This window comes from Protopterus annectens, chromosome 8.part1, assembly GCF_019279795.1.
Source record: "Protopterus annectens isolate FY-2018-M chromosome 8.part1, PAN1.0, whole genome shotgun sequence".
NCBI classification, from domain to species: Eukaryota; Metazoa; Chordata; order Ceratodontiformes; family Protopteridae; genus Protopterus; species Protopterus annectens.
Genome location: NC_056742.1, coordinates 28,591,622 through 28,609,097, shown reverse-complemented (window position 1 = coordinate 28,609,097; position 17,476 = coordinate 28,591,622).

The window sequence follows — 17,476 nt, the reverse complement described above, 5'->3', positions numbered from 1 at the left end:
GAAGGTCATTCTATGTCACTGAACTTATAAGAAATACCATGGCATCTAGTCCCAACTAATTCATACTGACACTTTATTTAGCCCTTATCAGACCCATCATTCTGTATAAAGATCTCTTCAGCATGTACCTGATCAAACAAATGCAGCAGTTGTAATGCCCACAGATGTTTCTTACCAGGAGAATCCAAGGTATAAACACACAGTCCATTATGGATCACCTTAAAGCTCTGTTTCCATACTCTGTCTCCTACACATTACTGAGAGGTGACCTATGCCTGGCATACAAGGCATCCTCACATCCAGCTCTGATGGACCTTTTGCAGATCATCAAAACAAAGAGCATTAGAACCACTAGATCCAGAAGACTTAAATTTTGCTTGTGACATGAATTACACATGCTGGTGAGACAGATGTGTCTCAGAAGATACTCATGCTCTGAAACGGGCTCCCCATCCATGTGAACAGAGTCCACCAATGGACGGGAAATTGGAAATTTCCCCCAGGTTTGGCCTCCATGTCTCTGATAGACAAAGGTAGGCAGTAATGCCCAAACTAAAATACCCGCTACACACACATAACCTCTAGAAACTTCCTAGCATACCCCCTCCATATATGCCCATGACACACAGGGATACAATTGGGCTGTATTGCATGGCTAGGGTTATAAAGGCCCTGGTGGTCATTAACTTAATATATACTGATGAGCCTGTGAATGCATTGGGCCACCTTCAGACTTCAAATCAGGTGGCTGGAGGGACATTTTCACTACGGCTACAGGAGGAAGCTGAGCTGTGTCTGTGCATTGCTTTGCTGCTTTTATCCATAGTGTGAGTCACTGCCACAGATAACAGCACTGTGCAATTGTAGCATAGTAAGATTTCAAAACATTTGACACTATGAACATCTCCAGCTGTCCATGACCCACCAAATACTCAACCAACTTGAAAATACACCAGCTCTCAAAGGACTACTTACTCACTATTCCAGTAACTGGACCCAACACTCCAGTAACAAAATCCTAGTAAACATCACTAAAAGTAGCAATAATGTTGGTAACTCACTATACTCAAACAGTACCACCAAAATCTGGAACTCCTTACACATCAATACTAGATCCACCTCCACCACCACCAAGTTTAAGAAACCACTAAAAAATCACCTAAGATCTACCTGGCTCTGTTCATGCACTAACTCTGGATAGCTTTCCCTCACTCAAATATAATCTCTAACTACACGTCTATCCACTCTATATCCTGTAACCTACTTCTCCCTTACCTATATTCCCTTGTCTTCATCGCAGTTGTAAACTGTATTCTGTCAGATGACATACTAAATGTACTGTAGAGGCTTAAGAAAATCTAAGCTATGCTGTACTGTATTTGTACTTTATTTATGTGTTAATCTCATCTCCCATGTATATAAATCTCCTATGTATATAAATTTCTTTACTGATCTCTGCTAGACTGTAAGTGGGTACATATAAGTGGTATAGTAAACTTTTTCTTTGTTGTACTAGGCATGTATTAGTAAAAATGTACTTTGCTGGAGCTTTCCTCATCGGGCCTCCACTGAAAATGGACACTGTTGTCTAGTTGGACCATCCTGGTAAACAAATGTTAAATAAAAATAAAATATATAAAAAATAAATGAACTATTACCGTTCATGTATTGCACAGTCTAATATATGAATAATGGAGTCTTGATATTAAAGGGAAATTTTTTTTCTCAGTTCACTATGGATCCTTAAGGGATCCAATATCAGCCTTCCTCAGGTGCGTGACAAAGGAATCATGTATAAGCTACAACTGTTGCAATAAGACTTAAAATTTTAGGTAGCATAGAAAAGCTACCTGATTGTATGACATGGTGCAAGATCATGAGGACTTGGAGAAGTTGTTGGAAGAGTAACCGCAGCATGATTATTTAAACTTATTTCTAGAGTCTTAAAGATAAACAAATGTAATAATTAAGAAAAAATAGGACAGGATTAACACCAAAAAGAAATACTGATTTGTTGTTCAGGGAAGTACACTCTAAGATAATTATCCATCCTTTTTACTCAGAGATTAAAGGATGAAAAGAAATATAAGTCAAGTGAGTCCAGAGATCACTTTTGCCCTGCCAATACCCACATTAACATTGTACCCCTGAGTTTATAAGGGCAAAGAAGGATCACCGAGAGATGAATTTCTGCATGCCCATCAAGGCTTGATTTGAATGGTGTAAGGGTGTCACTTTGCTTAAAATGCAGGGTTAATTTATTCCAGGGATGATGTAAATTCTGGTTAATAAATCCAACCCTCCAATAGCATTTATTTTTATGTTGAAGACTTAATTCCTTAGTTGTGGTATATGTTCAGCATTTGGTCTTGTAGTGATGCAAGACATTTAGATGGGTTCTGCATCATAGCCTGTAAGAAACCAAGTAGAGGAATGGGGCTAGGCCAGTAATCATTTCTTGTTAGGAATCATGGAGATCTTTCTATTAGCCTGATGTGTCAGGATAGACACATGCCAAAGATGCTACCGTATGCTATAACTCTTATAATCACAGCTGCATAGAATGATGATAACCTCTTATAATCTGGATGTAAATCTTCAGAGATTTGTGCTAAATGCAAGGATTTTCTACTACTGATGCAACATGACTATTGAAGCAAAGGGTGTTATTGACCCAGATAGCAAGAAACATCATTACCTTGTTAATTTGATTACTGATGTTGTTTATGCAGTAACTTAAGGGAGAAGTTTCCTTACATAATGTGATATTACTGTACTTTTTTGTATTTAATTTTAACATTTTTCTATATACCAATGAGTACTGTGTCTCAGCTCTTGCTGTATTGAAATGGTAATAGAAAGCTGTGTGACAATAACAACCAGCTTGCAGTTAAAAAAACATAGCCATGGGTCTGGCTTATTAGTTGGAGGTTAGAGAAGTAGATGCCAAAAGTTTGGAGTTCAGCACTGAGCCCAAAGTTACTGCACATATAACCCTTTTACTTTCTGAAGAGGTGTCTGCTACCTTATTGTGTGTCCTTTCCTTCTTTTAGTTTGCTAGCCACCTTGCCATCTAATGGTCAACATTTCCGGCAGTTAGCTTATCTATGATACCAGCATGAGGGATGGTGCCAAATGATATTTGATATCAGTACAAAAAAAACAAGAATAATGACTAAAGTACTGCATATTCTATGGCTACCAAGTCATGAGACCTTTGTACTATGGGTATTTCATTTACGCAAGGATAGCTAAACATGGAATGCTGGAATTTGGATAAGTATTTACTCAGATTCATCTAGATCTGGGCAAAAGATGGGAAAAAATGTTAAGGATTGCAAGCATGTTCACCTGCATACAAAATATAATAACACAAGAAAACCTCTATCTCTTGGATTTGTTTATGTTTCTAAACACATTGCAAGCTTGGGATAGTGTCTTATCCTTTTCGCAAATTATATTCTGTTGCAGCCATTTTTTTAACTTTTAGTTTGTTCTGATTAATAATCTGGTGAAATACTAAATTAAACTGTCATTCCTTATTTGTTACAGACACATATAATTGAAATGTACCCTGATTTAATTATAATCAATTAATATAGGCCAATTAAACAACTGAGAAATAATATACACCTATGAACCTATATGATTGAAACCTTTGGTCTAAATGCAATTTTACCCATTACCTTAGTGATAATCTTGTAGAATGAGTTTAGCACCTAGTATATACCTAGTAGGGCATAAAGTTTTGGTTTTTTTTTTTTTTTTTAAGAAATCATTAAAAAATTGGATAATTTAGGTTGCTTAGAAGATTTTTTTCTGCAGCAGAGGACATCTGTCCCCTAGAAAGAATGCTCATGTGAGACTGTTTGCACCAGTCTAAAATTTACATTTATCACAGCAGTCTTACAATGGACTGGCTTAAGTAGCACAGAAGTGAAGCAGTGATATTGTGCAATGGATAGTGGTTTGAAATCTTATTAACGGCAGTGTAATTATAGGTTCACAAATAATCAGTAAGCTGTCAGCTCAAATGCCATTTTAAGCCTAGACAGGCTTATGCCAAATTTATCAAAATACTGCTGACATGTCAATACTTCTAGGAATGTTTCAGTTATGATACAGGCTTGTACTCAAGCATTCACAGGCATTGATTACAGACATATGTGCCAAACTGGGGTAAATTTGTAAGTTCCAATCCATTAGACTAAGTTGTATTTCAATATGTTTAGGGACTAGCTTTGCTTCACATGGAGGAGAAGCTTTTTACAGAGAAGGGGTAAGCTTTGAGACACATACCTGTCTTTCTGACATGTCCAGTTTATGTCACATGTGAGGTTTAGGTCCTTAGATCAGGTGTTTCTGATGTCATTCTGTTTTGTGACTATGCAACAGATCCATTAGTGTGGGATCAGTGGATGTCTTGTTGATTAGGATTAGATCATCACTTAGCAGCCCATAGGAAACTGAGCACAGGTAGAAAGCTTTGAGATAGTCAACAAAAGACTTGCATTCTTTTTGTGAGTAACATCTGTGGTCTGTCAGGCTGTTGCATTTACCTGATCAGGCATAAGCTGAAGGGTGCATTGTTCTCAGTGACAGACTCTGATGTGAACAGAGTACAGTGGAACAATGACCTCCTTGTACCTGGATGCCATGACCTTACTTATAAGTTGTGCAACAGAGAATGATTTCCTCACTATAGTAGACACTTGATAAACTAATATTCATTGTTGCTGGTATTAATCACATTAGAAACTTAAGCAGTGCAATTCAGTCCATACAGCTTTAAAACATGATTTTAATGTACTTGAGAAACAGTATGGGTGTTTTCCTTACCATTATAGGTTCATAGGTTCATAAGTAGGTAATAGGCTATCTGCCCAAAGGCATTTATAAGCCTAGCCGGAATGTGTTGGCTTTCGCCGCCCCCTTAGATTAGTTCCCTGTGCCTCTGTCTAGCAGAGCCATTGAAGTGATCTCAGGGGTAAACTTTCTGTTTCCCATCCATTCATCAAGGTTTCTCTTGAAGGGGGTTAGCGAGGAGCTCTGCCTAATGTAGATTGGAATCTTGTTCCAGAGCATGGGAAGTCTCTGGGACAGGAATCTATCCCTCCAGCATGCCCTATTTATTGTTGTGGTGAGGTTTAGATCCCTGGAGTATGTGGCTCAAGGGGATATGGTTTTCTTTAGGTGGAGCATGTCCATCAATTCTGGGTTGGACTCTATGATGGGTCTGATGAATGATGCGTACAGGGGCCCAATGACCTCTTTCAATCTGGATGCAAACCCTTTTATGATTAGGTGGGCCACATAGAAGGATTTTCTAACCACGTTGGCAATGTGATTATCAAAGGAGAGGTTACTATCTACTTGGGACCCCAGATCCCTTATTACATCTTTCATATTAGGGGGCTACCACCTATGTGGTAGTTTGTGGGTGCTTTGTTTTTTCCAAAGGGGATGACTATGCACTTTTTGGCATTTAGCTTGAGGCCATGGTTTTGACACCAGGTATCTGTCTCTATGAGACCCTTTTGGAGGACATCTGTGTCAGCCGGAGAGTCAATTATAGCCCCTAGTTTGCAGTCGTCTGCGAACTTGATCAGCCATAGTCCTCCTGTGCTTGCCTGTACCTCTGAGAAGTATATGCCAAGCAGGAGGGATCCTAGGACTGAGCCCTGGGGAATGCCGCTTGTAACTGGTTTAGAGTCAAACCTAGCTCCCACGACTTTTACCACGTGGGTTCTGTCTGTAAGCCAGTTGGCAACCCATCTCTTGATGTAGGGGTTTATGTTCAGGCTGGTGAGCTTGTCTATAATACCTGAGTGGGGAATGGTGTCAAAGGCCTTTGCGAGGTCTAGGTAGGCTGTGTGGACCACCTTTCCCTCATCTATAGCCTTGGTAACTGTCTCAAAGAAGTCCACCAGGTTTAGGAGGCATGATCTGCCCTTAACAAAGCCGAAGTGGGTAGGATCCAATGTTTGGAGGTTTCCAATGTCTCTGTTAATGAGATCCATGATGATGCGCTCCATAACATTGCAGACCAAGCTAGTCAGGCTTATAGGGCGAAAGTTCCCAGGGTCCGTTGTGGCTCCACCTTTTGTGGAGCAGAATAACCATTGCTGTGCGCCACTCTGTGGGCATGTAGCCTGTGGAGAGGCTGAGTTTAAACAGTGTGTTTAGTTGAGGGGTTAGTTCATCTTTGAGCTCATATAGGACGCAGCCTGGGACACCGTCCAGTCACATTGATGCTTTGTTTTTGGCTTTGGAGAGGGCTGTTTTAACCTGGGTGTCTGTGATTTCAGGGACACTACATTCTTCTAGTATATTTATGGGCCCTTTTGGGGATGAGAGGAGGGTGAAGTTTGCATTGAACCTGTCTGCCAGGATGTTGGCTGTATAAGTCAGTTCAGTGTACTTTGTGCCATTCTGCACTAACTCCGAGCAGATCTGATGATTGACACTTAGATTATTGACAGAGCTAAAGAATGCCTTGTGGTTATCTTTGGAGTCCATAGCAATTTTTCTTTTGAAGCTAGCCTTGGATGATTTTATGAGGGAACGTAGTTTCTTGCTGATACTGATCAGGGATCTCTTCTCTTCTTGGATTTTCCTCTTTTCTGTACTAGTTTCCTCCTTCTATTGTATAGCTTGTTTATGGCAGGGGCCCACCAGACTGGTTTCCTTTTCTTGGAGGCATGAGTCTTGGTTTGGTTTAGGATAGCATGATCCATGCATTCTTGTAGGTGCCCATAGAGTGCATTAGTAAAGGATTTTGCAGCTTAGGCAGCGTTATCGTTTAGCATGGAAGCTTTGAAACTTCCCACCTCAGTCTTAAGTAACGTGAAGTTTGCTTTTGAAAAGTTTTTCACAGTGGTTTCTTTGACCGGAGGTGATGGTGGAATGTGGATGTCCAGAATGATTAGTTTATGGTCAGATCTAACCAGCGAGGGGGTGATCTCCGGTGTGGAACACCGGTCGCCCATGTTGGTGATGACCAGGTCCAATATGTTGTCACCTCTGGTAGGGGTGTTGACCAGTTGATCCAGGGCATTTGAGTTTATAAATTCTAGGAAATGTAGGGCAAGGGAGTCTGTACTTGAGTAGTTCTCCCAGTTAATGTTTGGGTAATTGAAATCACCCACTATCAGGGTGTTTGGTAGGACCTTTATGTTTCCCAGTGTTTCCAGGAATGCGGAGTGGGGGTCCTGGGACATGGTGGGTAATCTGTAGCACGCTATAATTTGAATAGCAGTTTTGCCCGTTGTTAGTAGCACGTGAATGATCTCTGAAGCATCATGCTGTGTCACTAACCTGGAGGTGTGGGTATCCTTAATGAATATGGATACTCCCCCGCCTTTTGTAATTCGATTTGGGTTTTGTGGCCGAAATGTATGGTATAAGTTGTAGCCTGGTAGTGCTGGGGTGCTCTCTGGAGCCTTAAACCAGGTTTCTGTTACTGCACATATATCGATTTTCTCCATACTGATGAGTGCCTCGAGTGCGTGCATTTTGAAGTTTAGACTTCTGGTACTGAGTAGCATTACCCTCAGTTTTTTGTTACTTATAATATTTACAGAGGTGGGTTTGTCTTTTGAGCCTTGCCTAAAAAAGGCACTATGGGATTGGCAAGAGCCTTGGCCAGTATTCGAAAGCCTAAGGGTGACAGGTGCAAGCCACCTCTAGGGAAGCAGCGTGGCTTGTCGAGCATATCATCCCAGGCTGACAGACACTGGATCCCCTTTGAATGACATAGAAGCTTAGCCAATTGTTGAAATTGATATTTTTTTCTCTATACCGTGGTATCATTCTTGGTGAGGGCAGGATGCTACTCAGGGTCAGGGTCATACCGGCCTGGGCTACGTGATCAGAGAGCTGCTCCATGTTTCTTTTCATGTAGTCCAGGGAGGTACATCTCAGGTCAGTCACACCAACATGGACAATGACAGAGTCATATTTGTACTTGTTCTGGATTGACCTGAGTGCTTGTGTTATGTGGCGGATCCTGGCTCCCAACAGGCAGCTAACAATAACCTTCACCTTTTTCAGCCTAGTGAGTGGAACATCAGTGTGCCTGACTATAGAGTCACCTATTACTAGTGTGTTGGGTATGTTATTTTGCCTTAAGGGCTGTGATTGTGTGGCACACTGGTTTTGTGAAGTATGTGTTTCATGGTTTGTGTTGGGGGGTGGGGGTTGCTTGAATGTCTGATTTGGAGGTCTCTGTTGCTTTTGCAGATTTTTATTTAGAGCCTCCGCGTATTCCAGTGATTTAACTTACCCTAGCATCAATCTCTTATGCGATATACAAACTTGTCTTATTCATAGCAATCTGCATATTTGTTTTGTAGAAACATTAGAATGTATTTTGTGTGTTTATTGCCGGTACTGGTTTCATAGGTCTATGTGAGATTGGTGTTGTGATGCAAGTAATTCCCTTCTCCTCTTGACTGCCTGGTCCAGTCTTGGGTTGAGAGAGCTTAGCCTCCAGTTTGGCTGTATAATTGCATCTCTCACATGTATTAGTGTTTAGGGGAAGGAGGAGAGGGTTGTCTGTGTACATGAGGCAATTGTAACATTGCCTCAAAATGCCCAGATTCACCAATTGGACCAGAGAGTACACCTAAAACTGCCCTTTGGTCATTCCTAGATATGTACAGTGAACTGTTTTACTGATTGGCTGGTAAGGCTGAATAGAGAGACTTGTCCTTTTCTACAGTATATGGGGGTCTAGTGCTAAGGTTTATTAGTGTTTGCTATGAGTTTTGAGCAAGTGCCTGGATGAGAAGTGAATGGTCTGAGTGCTTAAGTTGAAAGTTTGTCTAGTTCCAAGGGAAAAATTGAAGAGTAGACTTTGTGGAGCTGGGAATACTTATACCCTAGCTAACTGACTCTGCCCGGCACACAAAACCGCGCAGATGCTGGTTTTATAGCAGGAAAATGAAAGAGATAGAAATTAGCCCAAAATGGCCAATAAACTACTAATTTCTGGGCTGAAACCACTCCTCCAGGGACAGATAGGCTGCTCAAAGCTCACTCTCTCATAGTGAACAAAAACTTCCTTCTATCCAAGTAAGGTATGGGCAAACACAGCAACTTGTAACACAGCCCTGAATTCAGCACTAACCTAAAAACTGGACTATACTAGCTTAGAAAGGTGGGAAAACAAGTATACTTTTTGGGGGGTTATTTTTGTTTTTTTTTTTTCAGAAAATAAAGCAGATACAATCAAAAAAACAATCCAATCAAAAAATACAATCAATTAAAAACAGATGCGTGGATTCTGACTTACATATGTACAGATTTTGAAATATTTATCTGTACAGTTAAATTAGCAGTCACAAGATACTGTTTTCTGAATTGGATAGGAATAAATACAATTTCACTCTGTGAATTATTCATAAAACTATATCAGATTTTATTCAAAGTACTGCTAGCATGACAGTGTGGAGGAAACAAATTAGCAGAATTTAAATATTCAAACTCATTTGCTAATACCTTAAGTGCATGAAATAACAAACATGGAATTGGGTGGATGAGGGATCCTGCAACACTCATTAGTGTATGGTATTTTATCCATTCTGCTTCATATCAATAAACAAAATGGCCATCTAAAGCAGACAATGCTTACGAGTTCTCAATCTGTGGCTTGGCATACCACCATTTGACAAATCTTGTCACAAACTGAAATCAGAAAAAAATTAGCATTTGCTAAAGAGGTGAAATATTTTTATAGACTGGATCTAGCTGTTGCAGATATGCACATTTTGAGTGACAGAGAGTTTTATGAAAGGTCAACATTAAACATTTGAATTCAGACATGAAATAATCATAGTGCCTGTCAGTTATTCCAGTGATTTAACTTACTCTAGCACCAATCTCTTATGCGATATGCAAACTTGTCTTATTCATAGCAATCTGAATATTTGTTTTGTAGAAACAGAAGAAATGTATATGGCAATAAGTACTTGACAGACATTTGCATGCATAACCTATATTTCTCCCAGGAGATCTCAAGTGTTGTTATTATCTATAAATACTGCCTCCAGAAATGTTTCTATGTTATAGGGCGAAACCCACAAGCAGCTTTCTTTTTACAAGTATGCAGCCTTTGATAAACTGATAGCAGCTGTGTGGCTCTCAAACATATTTCATTTTCATTAAATGGCTAATCCAAAAGCAATCAAGCAAAACATATAGAACTGCTACACAGAATAAAAATGTTTCTTTATTTCCTAGCAGGAGATCACATTAATAACAATGCCATACTAACCTCTGGAGTACAGAAAACTTACAGTTATTTGTGATGCTGCTTTATATTTAAAGAAACACGCCAGATGATAAAAGTTTTTGAATATGATTTAATACGTTAGGTTATATTTCACTAGAGTCTTTGATTATCATTCTACAAAGATAAATTTAATGACAATCTTGAAGCAAGTGTCAATGCACATTTCCACTGGAACAAAATCCGTGTCTTAAAAACATGTTACTCTTCCAGCAAGCCTAAAAGCTTATGACTGTTTGTATATAAACTCATTCGCATGAGTTATAGTAATTAATTCTCCAAGTCCCTAAAGATTGGAGTAATTATTTTCTTTAAGAACAGAACATATAAGGAGGACCACAGAATAAAATAAAGATGCTAACAAGGAAAATGACTAATGCAATATAGTAAGGAATACACTTTAAAATCATTGTGTATTTTATGAGTTTCTAACCATCTTATACAAGACGAAGCTACTCTGCCTGCTAAACTTAAACATTAATTTAATTAATTCCATAAAATATCACAAAATACTACACTTCCAAAATATTGAGGGAAGTAATAATGTAACTCAGAACTGTTGCACTTACTTATAAAAGCAAATTATTTCAAATGTATTAAGATGCACATGTTTTAAAGGCAATGGGATAATCTGTTTAAATTTGTACACATTAACACATGAAGTATTCAGTAGTTCCTAGCATTGCACCTTTACCTGAAAGCATATTTTCTTTTCATAAACTGTCATGTATAAACAGCATTCTGCTGCCTACTTTAATAGCCTACCTACTTTTTTAAAACCAGCAGATGGATTATTCAGTACCAAAAAAGTGGATAGTGATTGGATCCAATCATGATCTACAGAAAACAGATAAGATGTGAAAAAAAAATTGTAAAAATAGGTCCATAGTTGAAAAGCTACCTCCCTCAGATCGTGTTTAAATGTTTAGATTGGTGTAGAACAGCAACAGAAATATTGACATAGTGCTCCGAATACTAAAACTTTTTATGATCAGAACAAATTGTTAACTATAGTAAACTTTCATCAGCTGTCATGGTTATGGCTCTGAGAAAAGGCTGATAAGTGTTCTTGGTTGATACTATGATAATGAAGACACACACAAGCCTTCATGGATGCAGACAGCCCTAATACCAATTACTTGGAATGAGGTTTAACTGCTACCTTAAACTTCAGTGTTAAGTACAAATAAGGATAGTTCACAATTGAAATCAAGACTAAAGTACTGGAAAAACCCCTTACAGTGGATGATTAAACTGTATTATTTTAAAGGATGACCACAAAAACAGGGACACACATCTTCAGCCACATTCAACAGTCTGCCACCCCACTAATGATTAGTTGTTAGGGGCAATATCTACATAGTTTCAAAACACATGCCTGGAGAATACAGGAGATAGTTAGCATATGCCCATAGAGGTAAAAAAAAAACAGAAAATTACAAATCTACACTCAACTATTAGGAGATATCTCTACTGGTATGACTACTTGCCCCAAGAGAAGAATACACGGCTGTGAATGCTACCAAAAACTATACAGGTAACACAAACTCTAACAAAACAAGATACAAATAAATGCAGCTGATTGACTTAATCATATTTTCATATTAATTTAAGATATCCATTTGCATGTACTTAATGTTCTTGCATTAGTTACGATTACAAAGGCTAAAACTCTAATGTTGTTTGCACTAGGCTGGAGTACAGTTCGTAACCCACCTTTCTTGCTTTTATAATTCTATGGAGAAAAGGTTGAATACATTTTTACATAATATGGAAATAAATATCTAAGATTAGAATGAAAACTGCTCTAATGCACTACAAGTTACATATTCTTTACTCTTTCCTGGTTTAGAAATAACCACTGTGTTATAAACTCAGGAAGAAGCAAGGACTTTCTCACATCCTGCTGAATGCTTCTAAACAATTATATCATGCCCAAAAGTAAAACAGCACCCAGAATGATTATTTCAAATTTATCCCATCTGGGCCAAAGACTATTCTGAATTCAGTTCTCACTCTAATTTAGATAACTTAGCCTGCTGAAATAAAACATTAACACTGTAAATCTTGTCTGTCACACAGAAAAAAAGCAATCAGCAAAAACTAAATGAAAACTCCAGCCAAGCTGGAACTTCCAATGAGTGACCTGTCAAACCTCTTGAATCAGAGGAACATGGGATATATGCAAATGATCCTTATAATCTGATAACTGTTTACTGTGAGTCTTACTACAAATCATGTATGAAGTGCCACTGGTGACCTGTTGTTCCTATAACATTAGAATAATACTATTATATACCCTATGAGTGCCTAGCCTTGTTATATGTACAAAAATAACTACGTAATAGAGTAGATTATTCCTACTTACCATTTCTTAACTTGTATTAGATATTTCTGTGCCATATGTGTATATACGTGTGCTTCTTATTCTGTACTTTACTGGTATAACTGGAGCTTTTCTCCTCGGGCCTTCAGTGAAAAAGGACATGTGTCCAGTTGGACTTCCCCAGTTAATAAATATAAATTAAAATAAAAATAAAATATCACCAACTTATTTTCTTTTCTTTAAAACAATGCCTAGCATATGTCTCCTTAAACCATCAGGTTTCCTCATATCTCTGGTTTCAAAAAAGTTTTTTGCTACCTTATAGTTTGAAACTAAAGAGTTTAAAGGATTCTCACCATACCCCCAGTGTTATACAGCCTATCAAGTCTCAGCAATGAAGCCTTGAACCATTCTTTTGATGAAAGTCAAATCCTTAGGATCTATAAAGATTAATGTGTTTGTCCCTCTTGAGTTAAAAAAAGTTCCCTGTACTGAAACTAACTTCAAGATACATAACATTTTGATCCATGAAGAGGTAATAAATTAAAGGGACTGATTCTAAGGTACAAAATACTTATAATAAAACAAAGGCTATCTAAAAGTCTAGTCCAGTACTATACATCTTGTCCAGGGATATGAGAGTCCACCCTGTCTTATCTGGGTTTAGAATTCTCCATGCATCAATACATTCCAAATCCACTATGCCCTGCTTCAGGGATCTCTGTTTTCAGAAGGGTTTCTGTTTCAAGCTGCTTTAGTCTAACAATGAATTTAGGAAAACAAAGCCCTGTTCCAAAATCCCCTGTGTAACACCTGGAGAATGTATAGGCAATGCTGACCACCTTAGTGAAGAAAACATGGGAGTTCTCACAGGAGTCACACATCAAACCCCAAACACCACATCCATTAGGTACCTAAAATTTCAGCAAAATCCAGCCACTTCTCTATCCCTTGCAGCTTTCTAACAAACAGTATATTATTTCCAACTCCTTTCTTAGCTGTAGGAGCTAAGGAGGTAAACGTAGTATACCTGCCTCATGCTCCTAGATGGTTTCTGTCCGGATGTCACCCATAGATCACGAAGAAGTACAAGATCCACTGGATATCTACTTAGAAGCCTTTAAGAATGCATTTTTTAATGAAGATATACAAGACTCTATCAGTAAAGAAAGTGCATTTAACTATGTTAAACATAGTCAATAAGTGATACATTCTGTGAAAGAGTAAGATAACTGAGCAATGACCTTCGCAATGCAAGGCTCATATATGCTGCCTAATCTACAATGCATGGTGGTTGCAGCAGATACCCCACTGTATAGTACACTGTTATTGATTAGGCTAATAATGGAAGTAGTTTAAGTTATGCACCTTGTTCAGGGTGAAGCCTTTGAGTTTTTAGACAACTTGGTCCCATAGACTTTTGGAAGCCTTTTCCAATAACTGTAGATTGAGAAGAGGCCTCATAGCTGATATCTATCATCTTTTGGACATTCCTGCTTTATGTATTGAGTTTGCCTTCTATGCATAACCCCTACTTATTCTGAGTGAGAACATTGCAAGAAAAAGTTGCCAGGCGGGAGACTTCAACACTAAATCTAATAATCTTGCAATAATAGTAAGACCATTTGGGATGTTCTCATGTAGAGGACAAGAAGTAGGAAACAGCTTAAAATGTGTGTCCCAGTTTTAAAACATTCTGCCAAGATAATGGCGTTATTCTTTGAAGAAATTTATTTTTTATTCACCACAAGTTCAGTTAATCAATTCACCCTCTCTAATTCAAAAGCTGCCTGTTGGATGAAGAAGGTCACATTTCTGTCCTTCCATTTAGTAATCAAATCTGCCAGATGTTGTTCATAAATGAAAATTAGCAAACCTGTAGATAATCTTCACTTCGTTGTTGTGTTGAAGGCAAAGTACTGAAATAGACAAATATAAAAGTCCCTTAAATGAACAGGCCCTCTCCATTCTTAGTAATTCCTGTTGCCAACATAGATAAACACTTTGAATTTACTGGCAGGGTTTTTGTTATCTTTGGTTTTGGCTTCAGGACCCTGTGCCCCCTAAATTAATAAGAGAACTTTTATTTCTTTGACTGCTGCAACATTTTGTTACTGTAATGACAAGCTCTCACCCACAGTAATATATGTTTTGGGTGAATTAACTCCACATTATTTAATTCCTTCCAGTTTTCCAAACCTTCCACTTTTACCTGCAGTACAGAAATTTCTCAAACTACAGTTTTTCAGTATACCAATAAAGAATTTTGTAGACCTGCACTCCACAAAGGCTTCATTAGCAGAATATGCTTCTATCATTTCTTAGAGAGCAACATTTGACTTTGTCTACCAAGCAAGAGTTTGGATAACAATGCAATGTGTTTGTCAATTTTCCTAGTAAGTCTCTCCATATTTGAGTCATCATTCAGGCCACCTGAACCACTTAATCACCATCGCATGGGATTTTCCACTCAGTTTTATTCTCAGAAGGTTCTAAAAGAGTAATTATTTTTTTCTATGCACAGTAAGTCATAGTACAGACAGCACGGGCACACAGAAAAAATGATGAGTGAAAGAAAGAATGAAAATATTATTTGGAGCTGTAACATTATGCAACTGTCTCTTTCCTAGCAAATTCTTCAATACTGCAACAGTAAAAATATATATTAAATCCTGAAGTAAAATAAAATTGAAATCTTTGAGGTTCATCACAAGTTCCTGAGGTTAATTTAAATTAATCATCATAACTGGACATTAAAAGATGGAAGACTACACATTTGCAGTGGGGATCAACCCACACGATCAGCTGTTAAACAGACATGTTTATGCAGACTGATCCACCCTACATTATTTCTTGGAACATTCTACATGGTAATACAATCCCTCCCCATTTTTTTTCTGATACTGAAGCCGCTAAGCTGTTTAATCTACTATTGTAACCAGGCAATGACATAATGGCCATTTAAGTAAATAATACTGAAAAGTGTAAGTAATGTTTTTCTTACTTTTATTATGCAGGACACAGAAAATAGTTTCCACTGGTTACTACAGGTATTAACTCATAAGAAAATGTATGTGTGTAACTGAGCTATTTTTATGGATCATATGAAAATGTCTTACTCTTACATTATACAACTATATCACAACTCCAGCAAAAAGTGTTTACATCTGTGGCACAACATTATTTAATAAGAACAGATGCAATACAAGATATAATTTTGATCAGTAATAACAAACAGCATAAAACTTATGCTACTGTCTGTGTCATTAAACCAAAACATTACTTAACTATAAATTCGACTAAACAAATAATTTTGAAAAGACCCTCAGAAACAAGGTCTTTTTCATAAATTCAGTTACTACTAATGAAATGTTTATAAGACCCTCTTCTAACCATCCAGACATCAGCATGATGAATACTTACAGGGCAAAACACCCAAAGAGCCTTCTTGACCTGAAACTAGTGTACAGAGATACATATGTCTTCTAATTAAATCTGACATCAGTCTTTAATAAGGATCTAAATGAATGAACCATCATTTCCATTTTTATTATCTACTGAAAACATCTTTCGGACATTATATAATGACAATAGAACAACTGGTTTTATATAATGCAACAATAAGTGAGATTTCATGATTTCTGCATTATACCGAGGGCGATCTTTGCTTAGTCTTTTGTGCTATAAATGACCTATCACTCTCTGAAGACCATCACTTAAACAGAACCAGTAATAAAGCATGCACCTGCTCTATAGACCAAAACCTAGGCTACTGCATCAACATTCCCAACTAGCACAACAGGTACTGAATCAAATGTATTCCCCATTTGTGGGATCGGCTATCCTTAAAGATAAAGAAAAGTCATTCCCATACAACCTCTAAAACCAGTTCGGATGAGCGTTTGAGTAATCATGATTTTCTACCTGTGATATATTAGGAAAATTAACTTAATGGGGACATTGTTAAGCTTCCCTCACTACTAGATGATGTGGCTGAACTTTTCAAGAGTTTCCTTGGCTGTAAATTTTGTAATCAAGCAAATGGAATTTGTCACCTGCTGGCAATATTTTAAAGTGCTATATCTTGAAGAATTGCCTATCATAATATGATATACACTGCATAGTAATACCCCTCTAAACAACTGACAGACTATAGCTGGAAAACATCCATAGATTGTAGAATATGAGATGCAAAAAAAGAACAGTTAATAGAAATTATGGTCATAGACTATAGTGTCACCTAAATGAAGCCACCAGAATTATGTAAACTGTCCAACATGTTGTGGACTGTACAGTACCAAGAATGATATGATTTTCATGACAATATGAACAGTACATAGACCAATAAACATAACTCCTAGAATTCCCTACTTTATGTATTATGCTTTAAAGTCACAATATGTTGTATTTAGAATATTCCTCTAGTGCAGTAACCACCCATATTGGTGTTTGTGGATGTCTTTATTCTGGCTCTGACTAAAAAATGGCATAATTAAATTATTGTTTATAAGCATGGAGAAAGCTGTACATAGAAAAATATCAGACGTATATTTGATTATATTGTTTTCAATATCACTGTTGCAAATTAACCGCCTAGCTTCCATGTGATACATTTTCCGATGTGGGGGGAAACTGTAAAATTTGGCTAATGGTGAATGTTCCGTCCCACCTACATGAACCATTTTACAATGGTCTAGCTACCATACTGTCTGCAAAAAATTCAAACAAAATAGGCATAATGCCAATTGACTACCCCCCCATCCATCTTACACTATTTTTAATGTCCCCTTCAATACTGCTCTTCCTCACTCTGTCTTCCTGATTCCCAAATAAATGGAAAGAGCCTACAAATTCAAACT